This window comes from Episyrphus balteatus, chromosome 1, assembly GCF_945859705.1.
Source record: "Episyrphus balteatus chromosome 1, idEpiBalt1.1, whole genome shotgun sequence".
Classification (NCBI taxonomy): Eukaryota; Metazoa; Arthropoda; class Insecta; order Diptera; family Syrphidae; genus Episyrphus; species Episyrphus balteatus.
The window spans coordinates 86,470,066-86,488,595 of record NC_079134.1 but is presented as its reverse complement, the minus strand read 5'-3'; the positions used below and the strand labels follow the sequence as shown (position 1 = coordinate 86,488,595).

General features: G+C 32.6%; 1 protein-coding gene across 12 annotated transcripts in view; it reads right to left on the bottom strand.

The window, feature by feature from the left end:
- LOC129906890 (protein Fe65 homolog) overlaps positions 1–18,530 on the bottom strand; it is a 359,219-nt gene that overhangs the window by 10,108 nt on the left and 330,581 nt on the right. The window contains exon 12 of one of the 12 annotated variants that reach the window (XR_008770866.1): positions 1,722–1,958. The exons of the other annotated variants lie outside the window; for them this stretch is intronic. The gene's annotated coding sequence lies outside the window, so the exon portion shown is untranslated. The remainder of the gene's footprint in view (positions 1–1,721; positions 1,959–18,530) is intronic. 12 annotated transcript variants of the gene reach the window in all.

Here is an 18,530-nt window from a genome sequence, read left to right as displayed (position 1 = left end):
TTTTACGTACAAATTTCACCACTTCTATATACAGGGTCTCTCAATAGTTATGGATCAAACGAAATATGCTGATAGGCCAACTTAAGGGCTCTCAGAATTTGGTAACTGGTTCATCCCAAATCCTTACAGTTTTCGATTAAATGCAGTTCTTGTGAAATTTCGTTAAATCCCTACTTTGCAACAGTATTTTGCTTCCTGTGCCCATAATTGATTTTTGTTTTTTTACCATTCCTTCACTAAAACATTGCCTGATAGTAAGGAACAATTAATTGATCAAAAGATTTTTTATTTCATACGCCATTTTGCTGCAAATTAATTAACAGGTCCAAGTTTTATGAAAACTCAATTTCTTACTTTTATTTCAAAGCAACACCCTGAAAAAAACTTGTATGGTGTGGTACAGGTTTATTATTTTAAAAACTTGCCGTGTTATTGCAGTTTTCAAAAATGTATACAAATTTCCAAAGTTAAAATTAGAACGAAAGATATTATAGTCTAAGATCCCGCCATAGGACGACCTACCCTCATCGTTATACCAGTTGAGAGTTATATTTTCTGAAAGCTAGTGTCTAAGGAAATAAATTGCACATGGGTTGCCTAGCGATATCCTGTCAAGGCATAGGCCTTAAAGTTAATTTTTGCAAATTTTTGAATACGCGACCCTGCTTAATGGCAAGCCTAAGAGTTATAAAAAAAATATAATGTCATAGGAAATTTAATTTAAAAATTTTAATTTTCAGGATTTTTTAAAATTTGAAGTTTGAGTAGGGTAAACAAAGGTGAATTTAGAAAAAGGGCAAAAATCTATTATCTAAACAAAACGTGATAAAAATAAAATTGAAATTGGAATCGATAGATATTATAAATATATGAAAGCCACACATACAAATAAAAAATGTTAAAAATCTACAACTCGAGATATAGTCTTTTTAGAGTCATGACACTCAAATTTGATATTTGAGAAATAATTCACCAAAAATCAGAATGAAAGATTTTTTAAATAATTTTTATGTGATAAGTTAGGAAAAATAAAATAACTTGACACGTATCTGTCAAATTTTTAATATTACTTACCGTTTTTGCGTAGGAATGTTTTTAAAAAGTACTTATTTTCGTATTTCAGCATATTAAAGGAAAAAATCCCGTCATAGGTAGACCTATCCACGTCGTTATACCAGTGGAGAGTTATATTTTCTGAAAGGTAGTGACTAAGGAAATAAATGGCACATGGGTTGCCTAGCGATATCCTGTCAAGGCATAGGGTTGCCAGGCCTTAAAGTTTATATTTGCGTATTTTTAAATACGCGACCCTGCTTATATGGCAAGCCAAAGAGTTATAAAAAAAATATTATGTCATAGGAAATTTAATTTAAAAATTTTAATTTTCAGGATTTTTTTAAATTTGAAGTTTTAGTAGGTTAAACAAAGGTGACTTTAGAAAAAGGGCAAAAATCTATTTTCTAAACAAAACGTGATAGAAATAAAATTGAAATTGGATTCGATAGATATTAAAAAAACATAAAAGCCACACGTACAAATAAAAATGTAAAAATCTACAACTCGAGATATAGTCTTTTTAAAGTCATGATACTCCAATTCGATATTTGAGAAATAATTCACCAAAAATCAGCATTAAAATTTTTTTAAATATTTTTTATTTGATAAGTTAGAAAAAATAAAGTAACTTGACACGTATCTGTCAAATTTTTAATTTAACTTACCGTTTTTGCGGGGGGATTTTTTGAAGAAGTCCTTATTTTCGTATTTCAATATACTAAAGGAAAAAATCCCGTCATAGGACGACCTATGCACCTCGTTATACCAGTTGAAAGCTATATTTTCCTAAGGATAGTGTCTAAAGACACAGTTTGCACATGGGTTGCCTGGCGACATCCTGTCAAGGCATAGGGTTGCCACGCTTTAAAGTTCATTTTTTGAGTTTTTTCGACCACTCCACCCTGCTTATATGGAAAGTGTTAGAGGTGTAAAAAAAAATTATGTTAGAGAAAATTACATTTAAAAATTTGTATATTCAGGATTTTTAGAAATTTGACATTTTAGAAGGGGAAACTGAGGTAAATTTAAAAAAAAGGTCAAAAAGCTATATCCTTAACAAAGAGTGATAGAAAATAGATTGATACTGGAATCGATAGATATTGTTAAATTATATAAGTCACACATACAAACCAAAAATGTAAAAAATCTGCTACTAGAGATATGGACGCTTAAAAGTCAAAACCGTGAAATTCGATGTTTGAGAAATAATTCACCAAAAATCAGCACGAAAGGTATTTGAAATAATGTTTATTTTATTAGAGAGCATAAATAAAATAACTTGACACGTATCTGCCAAATTTTTGATTTGACTTAGTTTTTGGCTTTCAGAAAATATAACTCTCAACTGGTATAACGATGAGGGTAGGTCGTCCTATGGCAGGATCTCCTACTATTACAATTTGAATTAAAAAAACAGACGTTTTCAGAGCAAAATAACAAACAAAAATCGAGACTTTTATTCAAAAAGAAATAAACAAACAACAGTCGAGAAAATGTGTTTATTTTTCTTTCTAATTTTAACTTTGGAAATTTGTATACATTTTTGAAAACTGCAATAACACGGCAAGTTTTTAAAATAATAAACCTGTACCACACCATACAAATTTTTTTCAGGGTGTTGCTTTGAAATAAAAGTAAGATATTGAGTTTTCATAAAACTTGGACCTGTTAATTAATTTGCAGCAAAATGGCGTATGAAATAAAAAATCTTTTGATCAATTAACTGTTCCTTACTATCAGGCAATGTTTTAGTGAAGGAATGGTAAAAAAACAAAAATCAATTATGGGCAGAGGGAGCAAAATACTGTTGCAAAGTAGGGATTTAACGAAATTTCACAAGAACTGCATTTAATCGAAAACTGTAAGGATTTGGGATGAACCAGTTACCAAATTCTGAGAGCCCTTAAGTTGGCCTATCAGCATATTTCGTTTGATCCATTACTTTTGGGACACCCTGTATGTACTTTTAAAGAACAGTTTTCAGTGGTTTTTGTGTAGCTAAAAAAGTACTGAAAAATATATATATGAAGCACTTCCAGATGTGCTTCGCTAATGTACTTTTAATGGAGGGGAAATTTATTTCATCTTGCATGCAAGAAAGAAATAGTTGCTTCACGTATTCTTATGTACAGAAAGTATATAACTCCCGAGCTCCTATCTGTTTTCAGTGGAAAAGAAGTACTTCTTTCACGTACATATTTCACCGGTTTTTTTTGTAGTTCTACGTTTGCTGGGTCCGCTCTGACAAAATACCCAGTTATTCAGTGTGCGAACACAGAGGAAATAACTACTCTGGTTGAAAAAGCAGCTACAAAAAACGCTTGACAACGAATTCGGAGTGACCCAGAGTGCCCTAGAGCTCACAACGAAAAAACCTAATACTTATAAAGGTATGTCGTTTTCGATTGGCCGTCCGGAATCATTCAGAAGCCTTCTCCTAGTGAAAATAAATGTATTTGATTTTTTACCAATACCTACAGATAATAAATAATTTCAGAATTGGGTGCAAGCCATTCAAACTTTTTTTATTGGATTTCAGAATAAGTGATTCCAATCGAAAACAACATTAATGTACCTATTTGAAAAAGTTTTTGAAAAAATATTCATGCCTCTTACCTCTTACCCAAGACGCAGTAATTCACTCCCCGGGAATCTACTCGATCCGTAACCGCATCAAATTTCAATCCGTGAACTCCCCGGGATAAACTGTATTACCGATCCACGAAACCACCTTAAACTGCTTACTGACATATGTCAAATGTCATTCTATCACTTCGGCACCGGCGAGTTCAGTATTAGGAAATCTGAGGAAAGTGACTCTAATTCCCGCCGCTTCTGCGTCTTCGACTGTACCTACTCTTTAAATGTGTTTAAACAAAAACGTCAGAGATAAACGTAAACTTGTCAATTGAGCCTAATAACATGAATATTTAATTTTTTTAAAGTTAAGTTTATGTACTTTAATAAACTGAACATTGTTACATAAATGCATTAACAAGTATATGAAAGGTAAGACATAATCTACTATTGCTTTTTTCGTGATTTTAAAAAATTGTTTTAAAATTAATTTTTTTTTAGAGGCGCCACTTGCAATCTTGCCCAAGGGCGCCGGTAGTGCTTAAACCGGCTTCTCCACAAAAGAGTAAATCGAACAAACGAACAAAAACAAACTGGTTGTGCGAGCTCTGCGCGTATACTTATCTACTTCTTTTCTTCTTTCTATTTCTTTTTTTCTTGTATCCCTAACAATTAAGGTCTTAAACCTGTCCAAAAACATTTAGGAACATTTTTCACATCAAATAAAAGACTACAAAGTTATTTAGAAGGAACATTTTTAATTTTCTTGGTACCTACAGTAAAAGTGCTTACCTCCCGATGATTAAAAATGATTAAAAATACAAAAATGTACGTACAGTCCTGCGCTATAATTTTTTTTAAAGCTAGTAGTTGATTCTTTATTTTGTTTTTTGATTCAAGTTGTTTCATTGAGTAGTTTTTGAGAAATTAAGTTTTAAAGATGAAATTTAGAAAAAAAAAAATTTTTTTCGTTAATTAATTGATTCTGTATAAAATTTAGCAATATCATGGACCTTTTTTTATCATTAGTTAGTTTTAATTCAAATACTAAAGAATTCATTGTAATAAATAACAAAGTTCCTAAAAAATTTAAAGAAAACTGAAACATACTTTTTTGCTGGGATACCTTGATTTTTTTTTTTTAATTTGCATTTTTTTAAAAATTTTTATCTGAATGCATTATATCTCAAGAATATTATTTCAAAATTTTGGACTTCGCTTACGAATGTTTTATTCCAGAGTTCAAAATTTTAAATCGTTCTCCCCACAACTAACGTTTTCAAAGCCTCATAACTTAAAAAACTACTGCACTGATTCTATTGAAATTTGAAATACTATTTCTGTATCCCTATAGAAATTTTCTCATTAATATAATACATTCAATGGAATAATTTTTTGTTGAAGAGTTTTTCAAAGAGCCTTTATTTCCGGGGTAACTCGGGCAAACTCTTGAAATGCAATATTGTTCTACATATCAAGCAGTTAAGTAATATATAAGTTAGAACAAATGTTGCGGCGTGTTGCGGTATTTCAAAACACTAATGTTTAAAAAAAAAAACAAGCAAATTCTTTAAGTGTTTACTTCAACCCCTTCGTATGAAAAAATAGAGTTGCATATAAAATAAAATTTTTTTTTAGAATACAATTTATACCTTGATTGTCAATATCCATATCAAAATTATTCACTAAAATCACTTTTATAGTAAAAAATACTTAGAAAAGTCACCTTTTTTATAAAAAACGCAGAAAAAATCGTGTTTACCCAAATAGTGCAAGTTGCAACTGATGGTGTCGCGAACTGGATTGACCAATTTATAGATAGATTTCACTAAAAAGTAGCCTGGTTATTTACCTGTTATGTTACATAAGCTTAATCCTGGGGGGCAAAATTGAGAAATTTGATTTATGACCACGTTTTAGGTCAAAGTACCGCACTGTGGGATGTTCGTTCGAAGTTCAAACATGTTCCTAGGTCTGAGTTTTTTCTATTTCCTTTTTATTCGAAGATACGAATCTTCGAATCTGAGTTCGACTTTTTGTCCGTAGGCCTCTTAAACACAAATGAGATCATTTCAAAATATTCCAAAACATATGAAACAAAATCATTTTTAAAATATAATGAGCCATGTTTACTTTGTTTATTTTATATTGTTTAATTTTTTATGTGTTCTGTGTTGCCCTTTATGAAAACTGCAATTCTTCAGCGTTGATCGTGCCTATCGTAGTCCTCCAATATTTGTTACACCTAATGATGTGCCTCCGGTATATATAATAATGAACTGTTCATTTTTCTGTTTTCTGAATGTGCAAAAATCGTAATATTCGAGTATTCAAAACTGGGGACCTATTTTGTAAAAAGAATTTTTGTGGAAACTATTTCGTTCTTGTTCAAATGTGATCAGGTATTACGATAATCATTTTATTTCAACGATACTCGTTTCTCCTTACGACTGTCATTGGTCTATCGTTTGACTTTCGTTTTCGTTTGGCTTGCTTAGAAAAAATTTGCCAAACTTTGAAGCCAATTTTATTTCCACTGAATACAATGAACATACCAACAAAAAATATAAAAATACTCAAATGTTAGGTAAAAACGAAGCACATTTCGTTTATAAAGCACAACAACACAACAAAAGGATAAAACAAACAATTGATCTCAATCTTCATGGCCAAATAGGTAACAATGGCAGATATAGAGTTCTCGGAAAGATGATTTTCTTCTTTAAATTCATAAAACAAATAGTCGAAATCAAAAAATATGTCCATAACAACAATTTTATTATGTTTTTAAATAGAAAATATTGTTAAATAGCACAAGAAAAGTAAAAAAAAAAATATATTTTCCCACAAAAAATTTTGTTTGTCTACTTATTTTTGACCGCTTTTCATAGGCGTGAAGTTGGATGCGCTTGAAAAAAATACGGATTCATTATCGTTTTACTTAATCGAACAACTATCGTTGTCCTGGGTATCGTTGTTTTGCCTTTCGTTTCGTAATACGAAATAGGGCCCCTGTTTTTTTTGTGAAAATTGCACTATCGGAAAAAAATCAGAAGACAATTCATATCTAGTTGGACGAAAAGTTTCAAACAAAAATTTCAAAATTTTAAAAAGTGTGGAGTTTGACTTGGATTTTCGGGAATGTTTTTTTTAGTTACTTTTTGAAATAAAAATTAAATAATAGTTAGAAACTCGATTAACTTTTTGTTTCAGTTCATTATTTGATTTGATACCAATCGGGCGGGTATTTATAAATGGGTATTTACCGGGCTTATACCGGGTAAATACCCAAACGGCACTTATATACCCGAAATGAGGGTGTTTACGATTTAAAGACGAAAATGAAACATCGACATCCTACTAGGGGGAGGAGTGATGTCAAGAAATATTTTTTTGTATAAAGTCCATTACATGCCCTTTAAAACGTTTTCAATCAATACTTGTATTTTTAATAAGCTTTTATTAGCTTCACTTGTAACAAACAAACTAACTAGCAATGTAATAAAATCGAAAAAGTTAATTTTGACCGACTTCCGGTTATCGTATCAAGCTGAAACTTTGTACACATATGTAGTTCAGACGCACCAATTTTCGTTTACATAAATTTCATTTTTTTTCTGTTTGTGCAAGAATAACCAAAAAAATTGTATTTATAAGAATGGTTATTTAGTTCTTAATAGAAAAACAAAAAAAAAAGTGGGTGAGTGGAAGTTAACGGTACTTTTTACTCCTTCTTGTCTCTGATGTAAGAAAAAGGGCAGTTTTTTTTTGGTTCACATGATTAGACGCGCACCTTAAATTAGTTAGGAAGATTAAGCATAAAGAAGTTATTTTTTAGTGATTTTCATTCAAAATCTGTTGAAAAAAAAATTCTGAGTGTGGAAAAATAAGGGAAAAATAACGCGTTGGACTAGAAAGGTTTTCCATAAGCACCATTGCCAAAAGAATAGGATAAAGTGAACATTTCGAGATAGAAATAGTTCCTCCTATGAAAAACACTTTAAGGGAGGAACAATAGAAGCTTTAACACCTCAGGAAAAAAGAAAATTTATGAAAAAAGCGTGGAAAACAGCTCTATCTCCGAGCAAAATTAAAGAAAAAGCTGGGATAACGGCAAGAACATCAACTTTACGGTGAACTTTTTTGAATGCTGAACATCAGCTTTTATTTTTCATAATTTTTTCAAGCAAATCCAACGATCGGCTAGGAAGATATAGGCAAAAAAGGACTTAGTATACTGCCCTATTTTGTCACTTATTCCAAACAAAATCATACTAACTGCACTTAGTATTTTTATGAATAAAATTTCTACTAAACCCATTTATATTATATTGACATAGTATTGTTTTGCATGGAATTCTTAAAAGTTTTAACTTAAGTGTCACTTAGTATTTTTCTTTTTGTACAAAAGAAAAGAAGCTGACACCTAAATGTATCTTAGTATACTTTTCAGTAGATTTTTTTTTTTCTTGCCTGGTGTATGAAAGTTCATATTTTATCCAAATTTAGCCGTATTCAATTTTTGACAATACACGACAATTTTAAAGAAAAATAAAGTTTCTTCTTTTCTCCATTACATGTTCAATATCCATAAATACTCAAAGATAAAAATGGATTATTTAGTAGAAAATTAAAAATGTCGTTGTTTCTCATTTTTGAATAGTTTTTCTTAAGTTTTTTGCAATAGGTATTTGAATTTTAAATTATTTTAAAAAGATACCGGTAGGATATCCATTAGAAATTTAATTATCTACAAAAAATTTCGTAATAAAAATTTTCAAATTCAGCTTCCTTTTCAAGTTATAGACAAAAACTCAAAAAGTAACAGAAAAAGTCGAAAATATTGATCGTTACAAAAATTGTCATATCGTTATAAATTATCCATAGATTTTAAAGAAAACTATCTTTTTATCTTTGCCAGAAAGTGTACTATACATGAAAAAATTTAAACTATGAAGATTTTAATTTTTTCTTTAAGTAATAAAGTTTTTTTTGCAAAAATTTCCTTTAAAATATCGATTTTTTTTAAATGTTTTAATACATTGCACTTAACATCTAGAGTTACCCAGAAAAGTTATTCTAGTGTTTCTTACTTATTTATTCAGCTTTCAGGTTCTGGTTCTTTTGTTCAGTTTAGTCATTTATTACTCAAGATATAACCCAAATACTAAGTATGCCTAGAAAAACAACAACAAAAAACTTTGAAAAAATAGCTTAAGAGCCCCCGCACACTACAAACTTTCTATCGGCTGATAGTTTAGTCGGTCTCTTAATCAGTAGGAAAATGTATGAAAGTGCGCACACTACAACGATTAAGTATCGGCCGATGAAAAAGTTTGTTTGATCGAAAAAATAGTTTGTTTTGCTACACAATTGCCTTCAAACTAAAATATTTCTTACCCAGCCGACTATTTAGTCGCCTGCCTGTGCGCACACTAGGAGCCCAACTTGACTAAACTATCGGCCGATAGAAAGTCTGTAGTGTGCGGGGGGTCTAAAAGTGTAAAAATCATAACAGAATATTTTTTTTTTGAAAAGATCATAGAAGTTCATATTTTGAGCTAAGGAATCAGTAAAAATTGACACAAAAAGATTTCATGACATAGGTATTTTTCATACAGGTATTCTTTTCACATGGAATTACTCATAAAGAAAATTTTTGAAATATAAAAAAAAACTAATAATAAAAAACAATATAAAAAGTAATACCTAATAAAAAAATTTGATAAAAAAATAATAAAAAAAAAGTTGTGTAGCTTTTATGTTTTGAACAAATTTCATACAAAATGCTTAGGTGTGTGAAAAACTTACTAAGTTTCCTTTCCGTTGGTAAATGGATTTTGGTCTGTAATGTCCCTATATGTAAATTGTATTGTCTGGATTTCAACTGGTGCGCTCGAAATTCAGCTGGTATCTCCATTCATCCCAATTTTACAACCACAACATAGATCGGAGGGTGTAGCCCGATAAATGGTTGGCTGCAAAATGAAAATCAACTTCGATACGATTCAGGAAACTAAACTTCTACCACACAAAAAGTTGGGTTGTACCTGACTTTATGGTTTTTTTTTTTATAATAAGCGCGCACTAAAGGGATTAATGTACCCTTAATATGGTGAACACAGTACGAGCATTGGGAAAATAGGGAGGGGTTTGAAAGGAGATACCGATGAACATTAGTTTTGAAGTTCTGAGTTTTGAAATGGGATAGGAAAACAGAGGCGGGTAACGCGTTCCACATTAGTGTAGTGCGGCTGAAGAAAGAATCTCTGTATTTGACGGTACGTCCGAAGTTGGACTCTAGGGTAAACTGATGAGCATTCCTTGAAGCGCGAGTATTACGGTTGAATTGTTTCAGGGGAGGAATGCAACTAGCTATTTCATAAAAATAAAAATAACGATAGATCAACGTGAGACATGAGACGTTACGTGAGACATGAGACGTTACGACGGTGCTCGAGAGACGTAATTGTATCAGTTATTGATCTATCACCTATCATTTTTATAGCTCTATTTTGTATTCTATCCAAGAAACTCAACGAGGTTATTGGAGCACCTGCCCAGATGTGGGAGTTATATTCAAGCTTTGGACGAATGTACGCCTTATAAATAATTGCTAGATCAGACGGGGAGAAAAATTTCTTGCATCTTCGGAGGAAACCTAAACATTTCGCAGCGGATTTAGCGGTGTCAAATATGTGTTCATTTCACAGGAGGTGGTTTGTAATGCACATACCGAGGATGGAAAGCTTTTCGGTTTCTTCGATGCAAGTACCACTCATGGATAGTGGCATGGGAGACATGTTCCGCTTTAATTATAGTAAGCAGCATTGAGTTTTGGAAGCATTAAATTCTACGCGATTTCTTATTCCCAATTGGACAATGCTATTAAGATCAGAATTTAATGAGTTTATCATATTTAGCCGTTCAAGATCCACTTCCGAAGAACTTGGGCGAGAATCAGGAAACGAATATGAAAAACTGAGGGTACTATCATCTGCAAAACAGTTGAGTGGATTAGAAGTTTCAGACAGGAGATCATTTATAAAAATGAGAAAGAGAGTCGGAGACAGAACGGAGCCCTGTGGCACACCAGCATTTATTTTGTGGGTTTCAGACTTGAATCCATCCAATACGACTTGTATTGAACGGTTCGAAAGGTAATTTCTAATCCAACGAAGAAGAGATTCATCGACGCCAAAAGCACGCATTTTCGAAAGAAGAGCTTGATGCCAAACTCTATCAAATGCCTTTGAAATATCAAGTGCAACAATCTTACTTTCTCCAAAACGATGTAAAGATTTGTTCCACTGCTCGGTGAGATAAACTATCAGATCACCAGTGGACCTGTTGCTACGAAAGCCGTACTGCCGGTCATTAAGAAGCTTCCGTTCCTCAAGATATTTCTTAAGTTGAAAGTTAATCAACGTTTCCATGACCTTGGAAAGAAGGGACGTAAGTGCGATCGGTCGGTAGTTTGAGGGTGAGGAAGATTCGCCTTTTTTAGGGATAGGCTGGACAAATGCTGTTCTCCATCCACTCAGAAAGAGACCTGTAGAGTAGGACAGATGGAAAAGCTTACGCAGTGGTTTTACCAGCGTGGAAGAACACCTCTTCAGAACGATGGGGGGGATACTATCCGGGCCAGCGGATTTGTGTATGTCAAGATCTTTAAGAACTCTTGCTACTGTACGAGTGCGAAAGAAGATTTGTCCCATGAATCCGTTTACGCGCTCAAGTACTGGCGGAGTCATGACACTATCAGGCAGTGTTGAGTTGGCAGCGAACTGCCTCGCAAGTAGGTTAGCTTTGTCAACAGAGCTAACAAATGGAGTGTCATTGAAGACGAGCGTTGGAACCGACGACGAGGTAGTGTTGCGAATATTTTTTACAAATGACCAAAATTTTTTACAGCCTTTGGGACATTGTAGTATTTTTTGCCTTAATTCTTGATCATGCAAAAATTTTGTTCGTCGAATATGGGCGTTGCTGGCCTTTCTAGCTTGTTTGAACTTTTCTCGGTTTTTCTCAGTGGGATTGGCTTTATAACATCGAAAGCTTGCCTCTTTAACCCTGATAACCTCTTTGCAGCTCGAATCAAACCATGCATTCTCTTTCGGTTTGATTATTTTAACCCTATTCGGGATAAAATTTCTCATTCCGGAGAGAATTAAATTTGTTATCATATCAGCACTGGAATCAACGTCACTATCGAGGAAGCATAGCGACCAGTTAAAGTTTTTGAAGAATTCGTTGAGTTGGCTTTCTCGTATTGCCAGACGGTTCTTCTTGGTGCTTTTTCTTTAACTGGGTTTGTTTGACACGAGAAATTCGACACACGAGAAAGATGACACAATGGTCTGATGTGCCTAGAGGCGATAATACACTAACAGTGTATTTATCAGGGTCAGAGGTAAGGAACAAGTCTAGAGTGTTTTCAGCTCGACCATTAACGTCCGATATTCGAGTCGGCTCGTCGACAAGCTGAGTTAGGTGGTTTAACTCAGCAAAGATCTCGGCATACCTTCTTTCGGGTGTTGTCTGGCCAAAAAAGCGAAGCCACGAAGAATTGTGTACATTGAAATCGCCCGTAATAACGATTTCAGTGCGAGGATAAAGGGTAACAATCCTTTGAATGGAGTCGGACAGAGCATCAAGTTCGTTAGAAGTTGAATTACTGTCCAGATTGGGGCTCCGATAAATAAAACAGGTATGAATGATGCGCTTATTAACCGTGAATTTAAACCACATGAAATTAAAATATGTGTTTGTACATGGACCGTATTGTGGTTGAAGTTGGTATGCGACATCGTTTCTAATATAAACGGCGAGACCATGGTGGGAAAAGAATAATGGCACCAAGCTATACCCAAATAGATTAAATTCAGAACAGTCTGTATTTTCACCTATTTGCGTTTCACTCAGTGCCAAAACAGCTGGCCTGTTTTGTACAGTGTAAATATACACGTCACAGAAATTGGATCTTAGCCCACGAACGTTGGCATAATCGACCCTGAATTTACAAACCATTAAAAAACTCAAAACTTTCTAAAACCTATTCGGACAATTACCTATATTGATTCCCTTATCTAAATCCCAATTGAAACTTCACAAAACAAATTGTCACTAGTGTTATGCCTTAGTGACAACTTGAACTGATCCGCCCCTGTTGGCTATTTAGTAAGACAATCAATAATCTATCCGAGTCAGATTGATAACAACTGTGAATATGTACGAAGAGTTTTTTCCCACAATACCACAGTTGCTATACAAAAACTAATTGCGAAAGAAGATGGGAAGGGAAAAAAAAATCAAAGCTGAAGTAGCGATTCCTTTGACCCTATTCTACTTTTGGTGTCGTCACAAATCCAAATTACCTCACTAAATCTCCGAGTCTTACCCTGTTGATCGGATAGCAATTTTCAATCTATGACGTAACCAAAAGTTCCCTCTGTCCCTAGATTTGCTTTAAATTGGCTGTAAAAATGGGTGTGGTTCTTGCCACTCCTCAAAATACTTTCTGCTCTACTAATCAAAAGAAAATCGTGCCGATAGTAAAAGGAAAGGAAAGTGGGAAAGGAAAAAGAAAGAGGATGTGAATTAAAAAGGAAAGAAAAAACTACTAAAAAAAACTATTGCTGAAAAGAAAATGAAGAACAAATCCAGGAACGTGAACATCATCTAAGGAAACGTAAGTATAGTGCTTCAGCAATTATTTAAAATCTAACCTAACTAACCTAAAAAGATAGTAACTTTAGTAGATTAGTGGTTTCCACTCTAAATAATATATATATATGGACCTTTGTGTCCTTTGGTTCACTTACCAGTTTCTTGATCCTTTGATATTCTGCCGGCAGCACCACGACGAATCCCTTTTTGTGCCTTTATGCACAGTATTTACTTTTTTATAAGTTAATTAATTAATTATTAAAAATGAAAATTATCACTTTTTCCAAAGCTTTCTTATCTCTTTTTGTAAAACTAAAAAAAAACTGAATTTAACTTAAAAATTAAAAACAAAAACAATTTGGAGAACTGAATTTCTTTAAACTTAATTATTCTCATAAAATTTACTTTAAATCTCTAAAAAAAATTGTTCTTTAATTAAACTTTTTGTACAAAAAAAAATTCACTTCTAGAAGTCCTCCTTTGTATAGATGTATATGTGCCCTTAATTATGAAAGTGGACTAAGTCACTCCTTAAAATGGCCTCAAATCAAGTCTTAAAATAACACTGTGGTAGTTTTTAGAACTTTTTTTTGCAACAGAGCGGAGACACATCGATTCTAGTTAATTCGCGTGTGATGAATTCAGTGGTGGCAACCGTTTTAAAAGTTTGGCTCAGGTTTTCGAGATATTTCGCTTTTTAAGCGACCGAAATATAACAATCTAGGTTGGAATAGTATTAAACATATAGCTTTATACAGGAATAGCTTTTCTCTAAACTAAAAACGGCTTAAAACAACTTAATTATTCGAAATTATCAGTATTTTAATAGTCCCGACCTAAGATTTTATTTTCGAAATATCTCGAAAACCTGAGCCAAACTTTTAAAACGGTTACCACCACTGAATTCAGCACACTCGAATTAACTAGAATCGAGGTGTCTCCGCTCTGTTGCAAAATCGAACTATCACAGTGAAATTATTATTTAAGAGGTAACGTTTATTTGAAAGCGAAATTGCAGTAAATAAACTTCTCTAGTGATTTCATAAAAGAAATATAATTATATCGTTATAAGAAAATTATTATGTAAGTTTTTCTTTAAACAATGCAAAAAGTGACTTAGTCCACTTTCACAATCATGGGCACATATATACGTTCTATATATACATTTACACTATCTTGTCTTGAAGTCTCTTCAAGCTTCTCAAACTTTCGACCTTTGTTCTTTACGAACAAAGCAAAGTTTCCTTTGGATTCAATTCCAGTTGCTTTTGGTGCGATATATATATGTACAAAAAAAAACCCCAGCAGAGACCTAGGTTTGATTTGATCTTCGAACTGGTAAAATTCATAATTCTTAATTTCTTTCTAAATTTCTATTTTTAGATTTTATAGATGACATACCTATGCTTTATATAAGCTTTGATTTTTGTATTCTAGATTGTCTAAAAATTCCCCAAAAGTGTTCCTTTTCTGTTCTCACAAATTGGCTTTCTATGTACCTACGTATATATATATACCTACATATATATGTCCATGCATCTAAATTGACTTTTATTACACTTAAAATTAAACTATTGGCTCACTTTTTATTATCTTTTGATATATTTCACAAAATTTATAATTTTATTGTCTTTTGCTATAAAATTTGCAATAAAACTTGCACGTTAAAAAAAATGCACAAAAAAATTTAAATTCCGATTTGAAAATTTTCTTTTCGAATTTGAATTGAATTTTGCAATGATCATAAAATCTTAATGCATTCTCTAGTTTCGTTATCTTTCTGTAAATGTATACATAGTTACCTCTATATCTGAGTGAGATAACTAACTTGCAACAAAATAGTCGGTTCAAGCTGCTCGCGCATCTTGAATTTTCCAAACCAACATGGATGTTCAGCATTGATTAAAATTTTTTTTTTCTTAATCTAATATTTCTTTTCTTTTTATTTACAGGCATGAAGACCAAACTATAACTACCACTTTACTAAGAACCACAATCAAAAAAATTAAAAACAAAAAAAAAAAAAATCGCCTACAAAAAAAACAACCACAACAAGGGGACTACAACGTCAAGGGATGAGACAATTAAACCCTCAAGCCTGCATCCGTACAGCCAGGTTTGGCCTTTATTCAAAATTACTAATTCTCCGTATATGTGTTGGGTCGTTAGCGTTGCTACCTCTCTCTTAATTCTAAATAAAAGTTCTAATACTAATTTTCACTAACTTATTTATTAGCATTTATTTTTGTTTCATATATACGTATTATGTATATCATCGTTTCAGAGAGATTTTAATGAACATTGATAAAAAAACGTTTTTAAAAATTTAGAAAATTCTTTGGTTTTCAATCCATACGAGCACTTTGTTCTTCGGTGTGATATAAGATCACACCCCAAGTTGAACAGGAGGGTAAGTAGGAATGATGTAGGGTTGGTAGATAGGACATGTTTACAGGAATGATGTTAATGTGAATTGCTGGAATAGGAAGAAAAATAGGGATAAAGATCGGTAGGAAGGTAGGTCAGTTAGAAGATAGAGTAATAGATAGGTAGATTAGGTAGGGAGATAGATAGGTAGGATAGGTACATTATTAGATAGGGGTGATTAGGTAGTTAGGTTTATAGCTAGTAAGATGATAGTTAAGTAGGAAGTTAATAGGGAAAGGATGTAGGAAATGAGGTAGGTTAGTAAGGTTGATAATTAGATAAATAAGCAAGTAGGTAGTAAGATAGGCATGCAATAGGAACTGGAATATAATTAAAGAATAGTTACTGTACAAAGAATAAAAAAAATAGTTTTTATTAGTGTGCTACGTAACATAGACTGTAAGTAGGTATTACTCTGCTGTTTTATTTCCGGTTTTTTTCTACAAAAAATCAGTTTTTTCCCCGAAGTCGGCTTACTAAAATATTTACATTTTCAAAACGAATGGATATCCACACTCTGAAATTGGCACATAGTTTTAAAATTGTATAAGCTAGTTTATAGTCCGGTCAAATTAGACTAAAATAAGGGGGTGAGGTTACATCAATTCCCAGCAAGCTGAAAATTGGTAGGATTGTTGTTGAAGTTGAGTTGTAATCGTCATAATCAGGCCTATCCTAAAAAAAAACTCCCAACTGAAAAGTTCTTGACAATTCATTATTTTTTTAGCTTGAAGTTCGTTCTTCAATGGTTAAGAATATGGGAAAAGCAAAAAAAAAAATGGAAATTTTCCGATTGGGACCCTTCTCCCCAAACCATTTCCCTGGGAATTTTTGTTTAAAATATGTCTGAATATATACAGGGTGTCCGATAGAGAATGGACAACCCTTAAACGGCTGATAGCTTAAATGTAGCTATCTGGGAATTAATGTAATCTAGGATGTCTAAGTTAGCTGGACTATTTAAGACTATTTGAAAAAAATATCAAAAAGGTGGAAGTTTTTTAAATATGGGTTTGAAGTGCCAACTTCGGGTTTTTATCAAAAAAATAAATGTATTTCCGGTTTAGAATTCATATTTGAAAAGCACGTCTAATTTTGCATATAATCCATCATTAGCCCTGTTCCATTGGGAGGTGGCAAAGTACTACTAGTTGTTTACTAGCGATTTTCAATGGAACGCACTTTTAACGAATTCAATACAAATCGTATCTACAAAATATCTACTACTAGTAAACTACCACCTCTAATTGAACAGGGCAGTTAAAAGAATTTGGCTTTTTTTTCTATTTTTCAAATAAACTCATCTCAGAGTTTTCCAAAACATTAGAAGCCCATAACTTCACTATTAGGGCCTAAAATTCAAAATCCTTCCAGATGTATTTTTTGAATCGATTCAGGAATACATACACCAAATATGAACAAAATTTGACTACCCACGAAATTTTTCGTTGCTAGTTTCACGTGAAATACTCCACATGTAAAATACTCAAGTAGCACACTGGTGTATAAATTGGTGTAAATTCATTAATTTTGGTGTAAAATGAGGAAATTGAAAAAAATATGGTGTATTTCTCAAAATTATTGGTATAAAAATTTTCTGTAAAAAATTTAAACATTTTTTTAAGATTCAGTGCAAAAAATACACCTACAGTGTTGGACAAAGAATTAGCACATTCATAGGAGAAAAAATTAAATTGTATTTAGAACACTTGTTTCTATTTCCATATGTACATTTTTCTGTTAAAAACATTACTGACACATATAAGTATTGAAAAAACCGACAACTGCATTAAACGCAAAAACAACCGGACAGCTTGGTGGTAAAAAGTATTCTCCTTTATTCAAAATAATCTACTCTACTCTATAAGTATATCTTATATCTATATACAACTACATTTACATCTACTTAAATTATCTTATCACTAGTTTTCTTAGGATTCTAAACACATATCGATAACGACGCAAGATACGATACATCCCTTCTTTACAGCTATATTGCTCACAGATGTGTGTCATAAAACACAATCTCTGAGTAATTACGGTTATGTTTGAAAGGGATCGACGTGAACTAGCGTCGCTATTTATTTGTTCTTTCAACTTATCTAAAGATAATTGAACATACTCCCGCCATTGGCATCATTGAAAATGTGGCAATTTAATGGTGTTAGGGTTATGCTGATCTTCAGAAACGTCGTCGTTGGAAATTGGTAGAATTATTGTGGTATGATTCGGTTTTATGATGATGCTGAATGCCGCAAGTGGTGCTTTTGCAAGGTATATCAACTGGATACAACGATTTGACGATTATTCACCAGAATCTTCAAGAGTTGTGTCATCCCATTTTTATTTTACGTCGAGGAGGCACCGTGATGTCTTTATATGCCGTCCTAGACTCCATATGCTAGAAACGGTGTTAGTATTTTCTTCTTTCAGAACTCAATTCGATTGCTCGGATTTGCAAGAGCTAACATCTGGTTGCCAATAGTACATCGATTGGGATTTGAATAGTCGATAAATAAGAGCCTTGTCATTATTTATATCCAACATTCTTCATCTTCGTTTATTTACCATTTAGACTCGTCATTATATCGATCAAGGGGAATTAAGACCTTTAAACAAGTTGGTGTTACTGGCAAATTGAGTGCAATCCAAGGTCATCATCTTTTGAATATTCGTCTTTACTGAATTCGAGTTTTATCAGTATGTAAATCCTAGATGATTTTATCAAACACTCCATTGCACTCACTGGTGATATCATATCAGCATACAATTTTTCTGAATCAACCACTTAACTCTTCTAG